This window comes from Neophocaena asiaeorientalis, unplaced genomic scaffold (assembly GCF_003031525.2).
Source record: "Neophocaena asiaeorientalis asiaeorientalis breed wild unplaced genomic scaffold, Neophocaena_asiaeorientalis_V1.1 scaffold476, whole genome shotgun sequence".
Lineage (NCBI taxonomy): Eukaryota > Metazoa > Chordata > Mammalia > Artiodactyla > Phocoenidae > Neophocaena > Neophocaena asiaeorientalis.
In genome coordinates, this window is record NW_020172178.1 from 7,907,501 (window position 1) to 7,919,961 (window position 12,461).

The 12,461-nt window shown below is 47.3% G+C and overlaps 1 pseudogene; it reads right to left on the reverse strand.

Moving 5' to 3' along the window:
- Positions 1-1,145: 1,145 nt before the first annotated feature.
- Positions 1,146-1,239, reverse strand: LOC112410053 (uncharacterized; annotated as a pseudogene).
- Between the last annotated feature and the right edge of the window lie 11,222 nt (positions 1,240-12,461).

A 12,461-nucleotide genomic window follows, 5' to 3' on the forward strand; every position in this document is an offset into this window, starting at 1 on the left:
CAAATATCAGTTACCTCGATGCGTTAACGTGAGTAACTGCGTCAAGTACAAACTGTGCTGCAAGCTATTCAGTCTGCAAATCACCAGCAGGTGCGCCCCAGACCCACAACCCATCATGGCGCTGCTTTCAAAGTCGGTCAGGGCTTCCCTGGTGGCACAGCGGTTAAGAATCCGCTTGCCAATGCAGGGGCACGGGTTCAAGCCCTGGTCTAGGAAGATCCCACATGCCGCGGAGCAGCTAAGCCTGTGCGCCACAGCTACCGAGTCTGCGCTCTAGAGCCCGTGAGCCACAGCTACTGAGCTGGCAAGCCACAGCTACTGAAGCCCACGAGCCTAGAGCCCGTGCTCTGCAACAAGAGAAGCCACTGCAATGAGAAGCCGACGTACCACAATAAAGAGGAGGCCCCCACTTGCCTACTCTATTTACCTACTCGCAACTACAGAAAGCCTGCACACAACAACGAAGACCCAACACGGCCAAAAAATTTAAAAATAAATAAATAAAAATTTAAAAAATAAAAGTCGCTGGTCACCACACACCTGCTACTCAGTTCCTACACAGCCAGCAAAGTGTGTAGTTGTGTTGCCTTCTGTGATAAACCCACTTAATGTCTTACAAAAATGCATCATGGACACAGGGAATTGGCCAAAAGGTGGAAGTGCAGGAAAGGTACCAAAAACACTAATAAAGCTGGCAGTGCAACTGGAGTGAAGGGTGACGGTCCTAGAAGGAAAGGAGGACAGGGGAGGGTTGGGGTGCAGGCTCTGCCGCTGCTCCAGGGCTGGAGGTGTGTGGCTGAGGGACCTGGGGAGGGACAAGAAGGAGGAAGATGCCGAGGAAGTGGTGCTGGCAAAAACCTTCGCAGTAAAGGAACTCAGAGACGTGTCAAATCACTCAACCTGCAAAGGTCACGTTGGAGGCTGGTCCAGACCTAGAAAAGACGATGACGGTTCACCATGGCAGAGAAAAGATGCTCATTCCATATCCTAAGTTATACAATGAGAAGAAGGCAAGCACTGCCCAAACTACTCCTGATCAGTTTTTTTTCTTAAAATTGTGGTTAAATACACATACTATAAAATCTACCACCCCGTCCACTTCCAAGTGTACAGTTCTGTGGTATTAAGTACACTCACACTGTTGTAAAAATTCAGAGCACTTCATGAATTTGTGTCCCCCTTGTGCAGGATCGTGCTCACCTTCTCTGTATCCTTCCAATTTTTAAAAAATAAATTTATTTCTTTTTGGCTGCATTGGGTCTTCGTTGCTGCGCACAGGCTTTCTCTAGTTGCGCCAAGTGGGGGCTACTCTTCGTTGTGGTGCACAGGCTTCTCGTTGCGGTGGCTTCTCTTGTTGCAGAACACGGGCTCTAGGTGCGCAGGCTTCAGTACTTGTGGCTCACAGGCTCTAGAGCGCAGGCTCAGTAGTTGTAGCACATGGGCTCAGTAGTTGTGGCTCTTGGGCTCTAGAGTGCCCAACAGACAGTGCTCCAGATAGAAGCTGTTCCATCTGCCCGGGTCTCAGAATAAGAGCACATACAGCAAAGTCACAGCCAACCCCGGATAGACATGGAGCTGGGGCAAGAAATGTTCTAGCCACTGAGGTCTGACTGTCATTTGTCCCTGCAGTATGACCCAGCCTCTCACGATTGATAGAGTTACCCTTACTCTCCCTGAGGTTGTGTGTTGGGGTTTGCTCTACTGGGTTCTGTGACTACAAGTGCAGAGATCACTTCAAAAACCTTCTCCCGGGTTCTCTAAAAAAAAAAACTAAAAATAGAGCTACCATATGATCCAGCAATCCCACTCCTGGGCATATATCCAGAGAAAAACATACTTTGAAAAGATACATGCACCCCCTATGTTCATAGCAGCACTATTCACAATAGCCAGGACATGGAAGCAACCTAAATGTCCATCGACAGGTGAATGGGTAAAGAAGATGTGGTACGTATATACAATGGAATAGTACTCAGCCATAAAAAAGAATGAAATAATGCCATTTGCAGCAACATGGATGGACCTAGAGATTATCATATTAAGTGAAGTAAGTCAGACAGGGAAAGATAAATATATGATATCACTTATATGTGGAATCTTAAAAATTGATACGAATGAACTTATTTACAAAATGGAAACAGACTCACAGACATAGAAAACAAACTTATGGTTACCAGAGGGGAAAGGGGGGTAGCGGGAGAGATAAACTAGGAGTTTGGGATTAACACATACACACTACTATATATAAAATAGATAATCAACAAAGACCTACTGTAAGGCACAGGGAACTCTACCCAGTATTCTGTAATAACCTATATGGGAAAAGAATCTGAAAAACAATGGATATATGTATATGTATATATATGAGTGAATCACTTTGCTGTACACCTGAAACTAACACAACATTGTAAATCAACTATATGCCAATATAATATAAAATTTTTTAAAAACAAAAAACCCCCAAAGCCTCCACCTGGTCATAATGTTTCTTGCTGATACAAACAGATGGAACAGAAAGAGAGGGCACGGAGCAGAAACCTATGTTTGAGGGAGCACAAATCACCATTCAGGAAGTCCCAGGAAACCAACAAAAGAGCTAGCCTTGTGCTAGACGTCCCTCAGCTTGTGGTCCAGCAAATTCTTCATGAGGAGCAGAAAGCGAAATCTTACCACCTGCCCCTGCAATTTCTGCTGTAGGTGTCAGAGGTCCCAGAAGATGAAGCTCACTCTGCCGGTCCCTCACATTTAATGACCAGACGGTATTCCATGTCAATATCAGAGTGAATCCCATAATGCCGCATGAGGACACTGAAAGCAGCGTGTTGCGATGGCACTCATAAAAGATTTGCCAAAAGCTCATATCTTTGTGCCCCATCAGACACACAGGTCTTTCGCACATTCTATTTTGCGGAGGACACAGTGACAGACTTGCAGTGGGGTGATCTATCCCACAGCCACAGGAAGTCTCAGACAACTTCGTTTTCTGCAGAAGGAGACCTAGCTGCCTTCCGTCCCATAGTCTTAAAGCTTCCGTGATGCAGGATTCGGTGTGCCGGTCAAATTATTAAGCTGTCTCTGGAACAGTGGTGCATTCATTCCCTAGGGCTGCTGTAATAAATTACCACACGCTGGGTGGTTAGAACAGTAGAAATTTGCTCTCACGCAGTTCTGAAAGCTGGACATCCACAATCCAGGTGTTGGTAGGGCTGGCTCCTTCTGGAGACTCTGAGGGAAGATCTGCTCCAGGCCTCTCTACCGGCTCCTGGTGGTGGCTGGCAACCCTTAGCTTGTGGACGCATCGCTCCAATCTCTGCCTCTGTCGTCACACAGTGTTCGTCCTGTGTGTGTCTGTGTGTCTGGGTCCAAATTTCCCTTTTCTTATAAGGACACCAGTCATTGGATTTAGGGCCCATGCTAATCCAAAATGACCTCATCTTAATTGCATCTGCAAAGACCCTATTTCCAAGTAAGGTCGCATTCACAGGTTCCAGGGGTCAGGACTTCAACGTGTCTTCTGGGGGACATAATCCAACCTCTCAAATCCCCAGATATCCCATCAGGTAACTCTTCATGAAGATGCATCGAGAAAAAAAAAAAAAGATGCATCGAGAACTTTATATTTGTGTCGCCTCTTCCCAAAGTCTTGAGGAAATGAAGGAATGCATTGTGGGTTTGGAAGGAGATGAGCTCCAAACACCTGGGATGACTTAAAGCGGCGATCAACATGTGCGTGTGACGTGAGGGACATCATAGAAATAAGCTGTGACCGTGTCTTTACAAATCGGCTTTGATGTGTTTGTAGCTAACACCTGCTGAGTAATACTGGGGTTTTTGTTTTGTTTTGTTTTGTTTTGTTTTTTGGCTGTGCTGTGTGGCATGAAGGATCTTAGTTCCCCGACCAGGGATCAAACCCGTGTCCCCTGCATTGGAAGCGCAGAGTCTTAACCACTGGACTGTCAGAGAAGTCCCACTTTTTTTTTTTTTTTTTTTTTAACTTCTGTTCTTTTAGAATCACCTTGTAATTCACCTGAAGGGAACAGAATTACTCTGTTTATTTCCTCAGGCCTCAAAGATTCCGTCCTCACCCACAGTGAGCAAAGACGCAGTTCCAGCCACTGGCCCACTCTAAGGTCCAGTGTTAACCAGAGCAAGCCCTGGACCTCATGGAATCACATTCTAGGTGGGGACTCAGACCCTAAGCAAGAAGTACAAATGTGTGTCATGCAGGGAGACATGCTCTGGAGGAAAATGAAGCAATAAATAAAGGGGTAAGCTGTGGTGGTGTAATTTTGAAGGCCCCTCTGAAGGGTCACGCTTGAGCAGAGGTCTGGCGCAGAGAAGAGCAAGCTCTTTAGGACCCTGGAGGGAGAGCATGCTTTTTATTGTTTATTGGGCTTCCCCGGTGGCGCAGTGGTTGAGAGTCCGCCTGCCGACGCAGGGGACACGGGTTCGTGCCCCGGTCCGGGACGATCCCACGTGCCGCAGAGCGGCTGCGACCGTGAGCCATGGCCGCTGAGCCTGCGCATCCGGAGCCTGTGCTCCGCCACGGGAGAGGCCACAGCAGTGAGAGGCCCGCGTACCGCAAAAAAAAAAAAAAAAAAATTTATTGAAATATAGCTGATTTACAGTGTTGTGTTAGTTTCAGGTGTACATCAAAGTGATTCATATCTTTTTTTTCAGATTCTTTTCCATTATAGGTTATTACAAGATATTGAATATAGTTTCTCGTGTTACACAGTAAGACCTTGTTGTTTATCTATTTTATATAAAGTAGCGTGTATCGGTTAATCCCAGACTCCTATCTTATCCCTCCCCCCACCCCCCTTTCCCTACTGGTAACCATAAGTTTGTTTTCTATGTCTGCGGGTCTTTCTGTTAGGAAGAGCATTTTAGAAAGAGAGGAAGACCCTTAGGCTGGGACTGGCCTCCCGATTTGGGAGGTGTCGGGGGAGAGTGGCAGGGTTTGCTGCTGGACCAGACGGAGATGTGAGGGGCTGGGAGTTTTTTCAGAGACACCAAGGAACACCCTGAGCACCTGGCTGAGGCAGGCAGTGTTTCCTGAGATGGGGAGCTCTGGGGGTGTCGGGGAGGGGAATCAAGGGTTCACTTCTGGGCAAAGAACAGGTGGGACAAATAGAAAACAAATAGCAAGATGGTGACTTCACCCAGCCATATCTCTAACCCCACACCACCCCGCAAATAAAGGGCAGAGATTGTCAGATAGGATTTTTTAAAAGCAAGAGCCAACTATAAGAAACCCACTTTAAATATTGGGTTGGCCAAAAAGTGCCTTCGGTTTTTAAGTAAAAATAGAAGAGACGTCTTTCATTTTCACCAAGAACTTTATTGAACAAAGTAATCACACTTTTGTTCCACTTCCTTCTGCCATTTTTCAGGCAACTTCATAATTCCATCTTCCCCAAACTTTTTATCTTCTTGATAAAAGGTACTGTTCCAAGTACCTTTTACAGTCTTCCAGGGAATTGAAATTTTTTCCATTAAGAGAATTTTGTAAAGACCGAAATAAATGGAAATCTGAAGGTGCAATGTCTGGTGAATACGGCGGATGAATCAGAACTTCCCAGCCAAGCTGTAACAGTTTTTGCCTCGTCATCAAAAAACATGCGGTCTTGTGTTATCCTCATGGAAGATTGTGCGTTCTCTGTTGACTAATTCTGGACGTTTCTCGTCAAGTGCCGCTTTCAGTTGGTCTAACAGGGAGCAGCACTTGTTGGAATTAATCGTTTGGTTTTCTGGAAGAAGCTCACAATAGAGGGCTCCCTTCCAATCCCACCATGCACACAACATCACCTTCTTTGGATGAAGACCGGCCTTTGGTGTGGTTGGTGGTGGTTCATTTCGCTTGCCCCACGATCTCTTCTGTTCCACATTATTGTACCGTATCCACTTTTCACCGCCCGTCACAATTTGTTTTAAAAACGGAACATTTTCCTTACGTTTCAGTAGAGAATCGCATGGGGAAATATGGTCAAGAAGGTTTTTCTCGCTTAACTTAACGTGGAACCCAAACGTCAAAGCGATGAGCGTAACCAAGCTGGTGCAAATGATTTTCATAGCTTGACTTGGATATTTTGAGTATGTCAGCCATGTATAACGTTGGTTGTTCCCAATCAATGTCTTCATTTGATCACTGTCAACTTCAACTGGTCTACCTGACCGTGGCGCATCGTCCAGCGAGAAATCTCCCGCACGAACCTTCGAAAACCACTTTGACACCTTCGATCGGTCACAGCACCTTCTCCATACAGTGCACAGATCTTTTTTTTTGCATTTCAGTTGCATTTTTACCTTTCCTGAAATAATAAAGCATAATATGCTGAAAATGCTTTTTTTTCTTCCATCTTCCATGTTAAAATGGCTGCACAAAAATTCACCAATTTTGATAAGTTTTTTTTAAATGCACGCTGATGTGACAGCTGTCACGTACAATCTAACAAAATTGTTTCGAATGAAGTTAAAGACAACTAAGTGCTACTAGAGCCAGCTTACGGAAAAAACTGAACGAACATTTTGGGCAACCCAGTATAAAGGCACAGATGGGGTAAAAGCGAAGGATGGAGAAGACATCACACTGACACTGATCCAGAGAAAAGACGTCTTTCATTTTCACCAAGAACTTTATTGAACAAAGTAATCACACTTTTGTTCCACTTCCTTCTGCCATTTTTCAGGCAACTTCATAATTCCATCTTCCCCAAACTTTTTATCTTCTTGATAAAAGGTACTGTTCCAAGTACCTTTTACAGTCTTCCAGGGAATTGAAATTTTTTCCATTAAGAGAATTTTGTAAAGACCGAAATAAATGGAAATCTGAAGGTGCAATGTCTGGTGAATACGGCGGATGAATCAGAACTTCCCAGCCAAGCTGTAACAGTTTTTGCCTCGTCATCAAAAAACATGCGGTCTTGTGTTATCCTCATGGAAGATTGTGCGTTCTCTGTTGACTAATTCTGGACGTTTCTCGTCAAGTGCCGCTTTCAGTTGGTCTAACAGGGAGCAGCACTTGTTGGAATTAATCGTTTGGTTTTCTGGAAGAAGCTCACAATAGAGGGCTCCCTTCCAATCCCACCATGCACACAACATCACCTTCTTTGGATGAAGACCGGCCTTTGGTGTGGTTGGTGGTGGTTCATTTCGCTTGCCCCACGATCTCTTCTGTTCCACATTATTGTACCGTATCCACTTTTCACCGCCCGTCACAATTTGTTTTAAAAACGGAACATTTTCCTTACGTTTCAGTAGAGAATCGCATGGGGAAATATGGTCAAGAAGGTTTTTCTCGCTTAACTTAACGTGGAACCCAAACGTCAAAGCGATGAGCGTAACCAAGCTGGTGCAAATGATTTTCATAGCTTGACTTGGATATTTTGAGTATGTCAGCCATGTATAACGTTGGTTGTTCCCAATCAATGTCTTCATTTGATCACTGTCAACTTCAACTGGTCTACCTGACCGTGGCGCATCGTCCAGCGAGAAATCTCCCGCACGAACCTTCGAAAACCACTTTGACACCTTCGATCGGTCACAGCACCTTCTCCATACAGTGCACAGATCTTTTTTTTTGCATTTCAGTTGCATTTTTACCTTTCCTGAAATAATAAAGCATAATATGCTGAAAATGCTTTTTTTTCTTCCATCTTCCATGTTAAAATGGCTGCACAAAAATTCACCAATTTTGATAAGTTTTTTTTAAATGCACGCTGATGTGACAGCTGTCACGTACAATCTAACAAAATTGTTTCGAATGAAGTTAAAGACAACTAAGTGCTACTAGAGCCAGCTTACGGAAAAAACTGAACGAACATTTTGGGCAACCCAGTATAAAGGCACAGATGGGGTAAAAGCGAAGGATGGAGAAGACATCACACTGACACTGATCCAGAGAAAGCCAGAGAGACCGTGCTCATATCAGATGAAGTAAATTTCAGAGCAAATAATGCTACTAGGAATAAAGTGGGGCGTTTCACTGTGATCAAGGGGTCGATTCATGAAACGGACACAGCAATGCTTTATGTATCTAATGATAGAGCTTCAAAATACAGGAAGCAAAAACAGACTGAACTGCGTGGAGAGAGACAATTGCACAGTTATAAACCAAAAGTTCAACACCTCTTTCAATAGGTAGAACATGTAGCACGGATATAGGTCTTAACACTTTCAGCCAAGTTGGCCTGATTGGCATTTTCTAGAACACTCCACCCAACAACAGCAGATGTGACTTCTAAGGTTGGGACTCATCGGTGTGCAGACGTACTGAGTGTCACAGGGCTGGGAGGGAGTGTTGACAGCACACACAAGCCACGCAAGTGTCAATGGCGTCCAAGGGTCGAGCAAGAGAAGGGCCCAGAACTGGTCACTGGATTTGGCCACGTGGAAGCCATTGGTGACCTTGACAACAGCAAATAACCTCTGCTCATTTTCAAGGAGTTTTCCTGAAGAAGTCAGCAAAGCATGAGAAGTGCTGGCAGGAAGGTGTGGCAGGGGTTTCTCGAAAGAAGGGATGCACTGGAGCAGCTTGGACGTGGCGGGGAAGAACCCAGGAGGGAGAGAGGGAACGTTTGAGGGCGAGGGCAGGATTTCAGAGACGATGTCCATGAGAGGTGGTGGGGCCCAGCGTCCCCAGGGAGCGGTGGCCTTGGCTGCGGACACAGACAGTTCTCAGGTAAGAGAAGAGGCTGGGTATCTCCAGAGGATCGGCCAGGGCAGCGGCAGGCGTCCCGGGGGCCTTGGGCGCAGGAGAGAGACTGAACTGCCTGCATTAGAGGCAATCTCCTCTAACTTTATCAACGGGCGGTGGGATGCAGGCTGCACCACGGGCTGGCATTCCCCTCTGGTCACCGCCATTGCTCGCTTTGCGACCCTGGACGAGTCACCCGGGTGACCTTGGGAAGGTGAGCCTGGAGGCGTCCCCGGGACGGATGGGGCAGCAGGCTGGGAGGAGGCCTAGGAGCGACAGGAAAAGATTCCGGGGCGCGCGTCCTCCGCGGCGCCACTAGAGGGCGCCAAGCGACCGCTCTGTTCCTTAAGGGCGCTTCCCACCCCCACCCCCCCGCACCCCCAGCCGCGTCCAGCCCGGCTCAAAGTCGCCAGGAGCCCGGGGTGATTCCAGACTCACCCAGAGGCTCATCAGACAAGGAACCGAGACAGAAAAGGTGGGGATGCCAGGACGAGCTTCATCAGAAAGTGTCCTGTAGCCCGGTGAGCGATAGGTGGGTGGAGTCCCGCGCTGGCGACGGAATGACGCTGCCTGGTTTCGAGCAGCTGGGAAGGTCAAAATCCAAAATATGCTCTGTGGACCGGCCGCCGCTGCCACCCGGCACCGCGTTCCCGGGGCGTGAGGCGTTGCTTTCACAGCCATTAACCAAGCACCCACGTTGCGCCAGGCCCTGCTGGTGCTGGGAATGAGCCCATGGAATGAACGAATGAATGAGTGAATGAGTGAGTGAATGGGCGACCCCAATGTGGAATTTCGAGGGGGGAGTGGGGAATGCCAGACGCAGAGCCTGAAGGTGCTGGGCCAGCCGGACTTCCGCTGAGGGCTCAGTGTGGCCCAGGGTTGGGAGAGGGAGAGGGAGAGGGAAGATGGGGATGAGAAGGAGCCCTCAGCTTGGATTTGAGGGGCCATCCAGTGCAGTACTTGAAGGAGAAGGGCGGGGAATGGACATGTGGACAGTTCATCACCAACTTCTGATAAAATACATGTGGCCCAGCAGCCACTACCATCCCCCATCAACTTAGAATTCTGTCTCGCCAGCACTCCCTGCCTACTGCCAACTGAAAGCAGCCTCTACTGTGAACAAGAGAAAGTGGAGATGGCAAATGGAGTTTGCGGTGGGAGAGGCCAGGTTTGGGTGGAGGGTCCCCCCCCCCCCCATCGGGGCAGAGTCCTGCCCCAGGAGGCCAAGGGAGCATCTCACAAAAATATCCCCTTCCCTGTCAGCTGGGGGCAGTCTGGCCAGCCCCCAGGATGAGGAGTTTAGAGTGCTGGGCACTCTGTAAGCAGTCAGTCAACATAGACCATTCTTCTTACGATGTATTTATTCAACACAGCAAACATCTTTAGAAAACAGAAATGCAGGCACATTTGATCAATGTATGGATCCTTGTAGACCGGTTGTTCAGGTTCCTCTGATTTCCATTCTTTTAGAAACAACAAACACTTTTAATTTTGAGCCTATCACATATAGGGCTGCACATCCGGAGCCTGCCGCTCTGTTGCCCTGGCTCGGAGCCAGGTTGCAGATGTTTGAGTCCCTTGGATGCCCAAATGGCTGCGTCTCCTGGGTGGTGCTGACTCACGGTGCAGGCTGCAAGCAGCCTCTCTCCATCTGCCAGTTTGCTGCTGGGTTTCTGGGGCTCCAATGGTGTGTGGTCAATTCAGAGTTCACTAACCTGCACCTAACGGATTTTCTTCCATCCCTGTTCCTACCCCAAAGGACATGGGGCAGGGGGCAGCCCTTAGCAGAGTGCCTGGTATTGAGTGAGCTCTCAGTGTTAGTTGTTGGTGGAGTTACTATTATTCATTACAATTATGATCATAGCACAAACTCATTGCAGTGCTTTATATTTTCCAGGAAGTTTATTTAGATCTGCTCAGGCATATGATATAAGACTGGACTAGTGTGAAATAAGTCAGACAGAGAAAGACAAATATCATATGATATCACTTATATGTGGAATCTTCAAAAATGATACAAATGAACTTATTTACAAAACAGAAACAGACTCACAGACAGAAAACAAACTAATGGTAAGCAACAAGGACCTATTGTATAGCACAGGGAACTACACTCAATATCTTATAATAGGGACTTCCCTGGTGGTGCAGTGGTTAAGAATCCGCCTGCCAATGCAGGGGACACGGGTTCGAGCCCTGGTCAGGGAAGATCCCACGGAGCAACTAAGCCCGTGCGCCACAACTGCTGAGCCTGCACTCTAGAGCCTGCAAACCACAACTACTGAGCCCATGTGCCACAACTACTGAGCCTACGCACCTAGAGCCCATGCTCCGCAGCAAGAGAAGCCACCGCAATGAGAAGCCTGTGCACCGCAACGAAGACCCAACGCAACCAAAAATAAATAAATTAATTATTTTTTTAAACTCTTAACCTATAACGGAAAAGAATCTGAAACAGATATATATATATATATATATATCACTTTGCTGTACACTTGAAACTAACACAACATTGTACATTAACTATACTTCAATTTAAAAAATTCCACAGAAAAAAAAGAGTGGACTGATGGAAGGCAGGAGGAGGATGGGATATTAATCTGTCCCCTCTGCCATGAGCTTCTTAAAGACAAGAATCATCTCATTAGTCTTCATGTTCCAGCAGTTCCTGGCGCTTGGCACTGGGTAACTGAACAAGAATAGGCATACTGCGTGTTTTGCAGTTTTCCAAAGATGATTTGGGGAAATCAAATCATCCCATCATCATTCTACCAATCAGGATTCAGCTCTCTGACAGTGCACTTTGATATAAAAATAGCACCTTTGGCTTCCCTTCCTCCACCCAACTTAAGAAGCGAGTGATGAGTTTGAACTTTCAAAAGCCAATTACTGCTCCTTATAATAACTGTCATTTCTAAACCAAGAATGTGGGCAGCCTCCATTCTGGCCCTTATGTCATCTCGGTGTACTGGAGGAGGTCCAGGCAAATGGGAGCTGGGGGGAAACTTATTGGGCAGGCACGGCAGTCCCTGCCTTGTGTGGACCCAGATGCTGAGGCCATCGGAATGACAGCGTCAGCCCCGGCTGCTGTTCTAGGTGGATGCTTGTAGGTCTCCCCCGTGGTCCTCACGGCATTCTGGGGGGAATTATTTTGCCATTAGCAACCAGAACCTACAACAGCCAGGCTTCACCCCACCGTTCAAGTGTCACCTCCTGGCTTTCCCGTACATCGCTCCTACAGTCAGGCCTCTCTGCTTTTGCAGAAGCTGCTTCCTGCTCTGGGAACGTCCCCTCCCAACCTCCCTCTTTCCAGACTAGCAATGTGACACTTCCCTCATCTCCTCTCCCTCTGAAAAAGATCCTCAGTCTCCCTATGTATATTTAATAACACAGATGACTATATTCTAGCTCAGCACATCGTAGTCATTCATTCGTTCAAAGAAACTACACAGGTTAAGTGCTTAGAACAATGTCAGGCACAGGCTAAATGCTCAAAACACGTTAGCTCGTTAACACCATTCATTCAGTATTAGTGCAGTGTCTCAGGCTCTGTGCTGTTCGCTGAGTCCACAGCAGTGAACAGGACAGACGTAGTCCCTGACCACCTCTCACCGCCCCCCGCAAGTTCCCACCGTTAGGGCTTGAGGTGTCGGTACTGCGGAGCCCCGCCCAACACTGGAACTACGAGTCCCAGAAGGCTGCGCGGCGCAGTCACGGGCCGCCTGAGCGCGACGTCGTGACGTCGGTACCGTGAGGGGGCCCA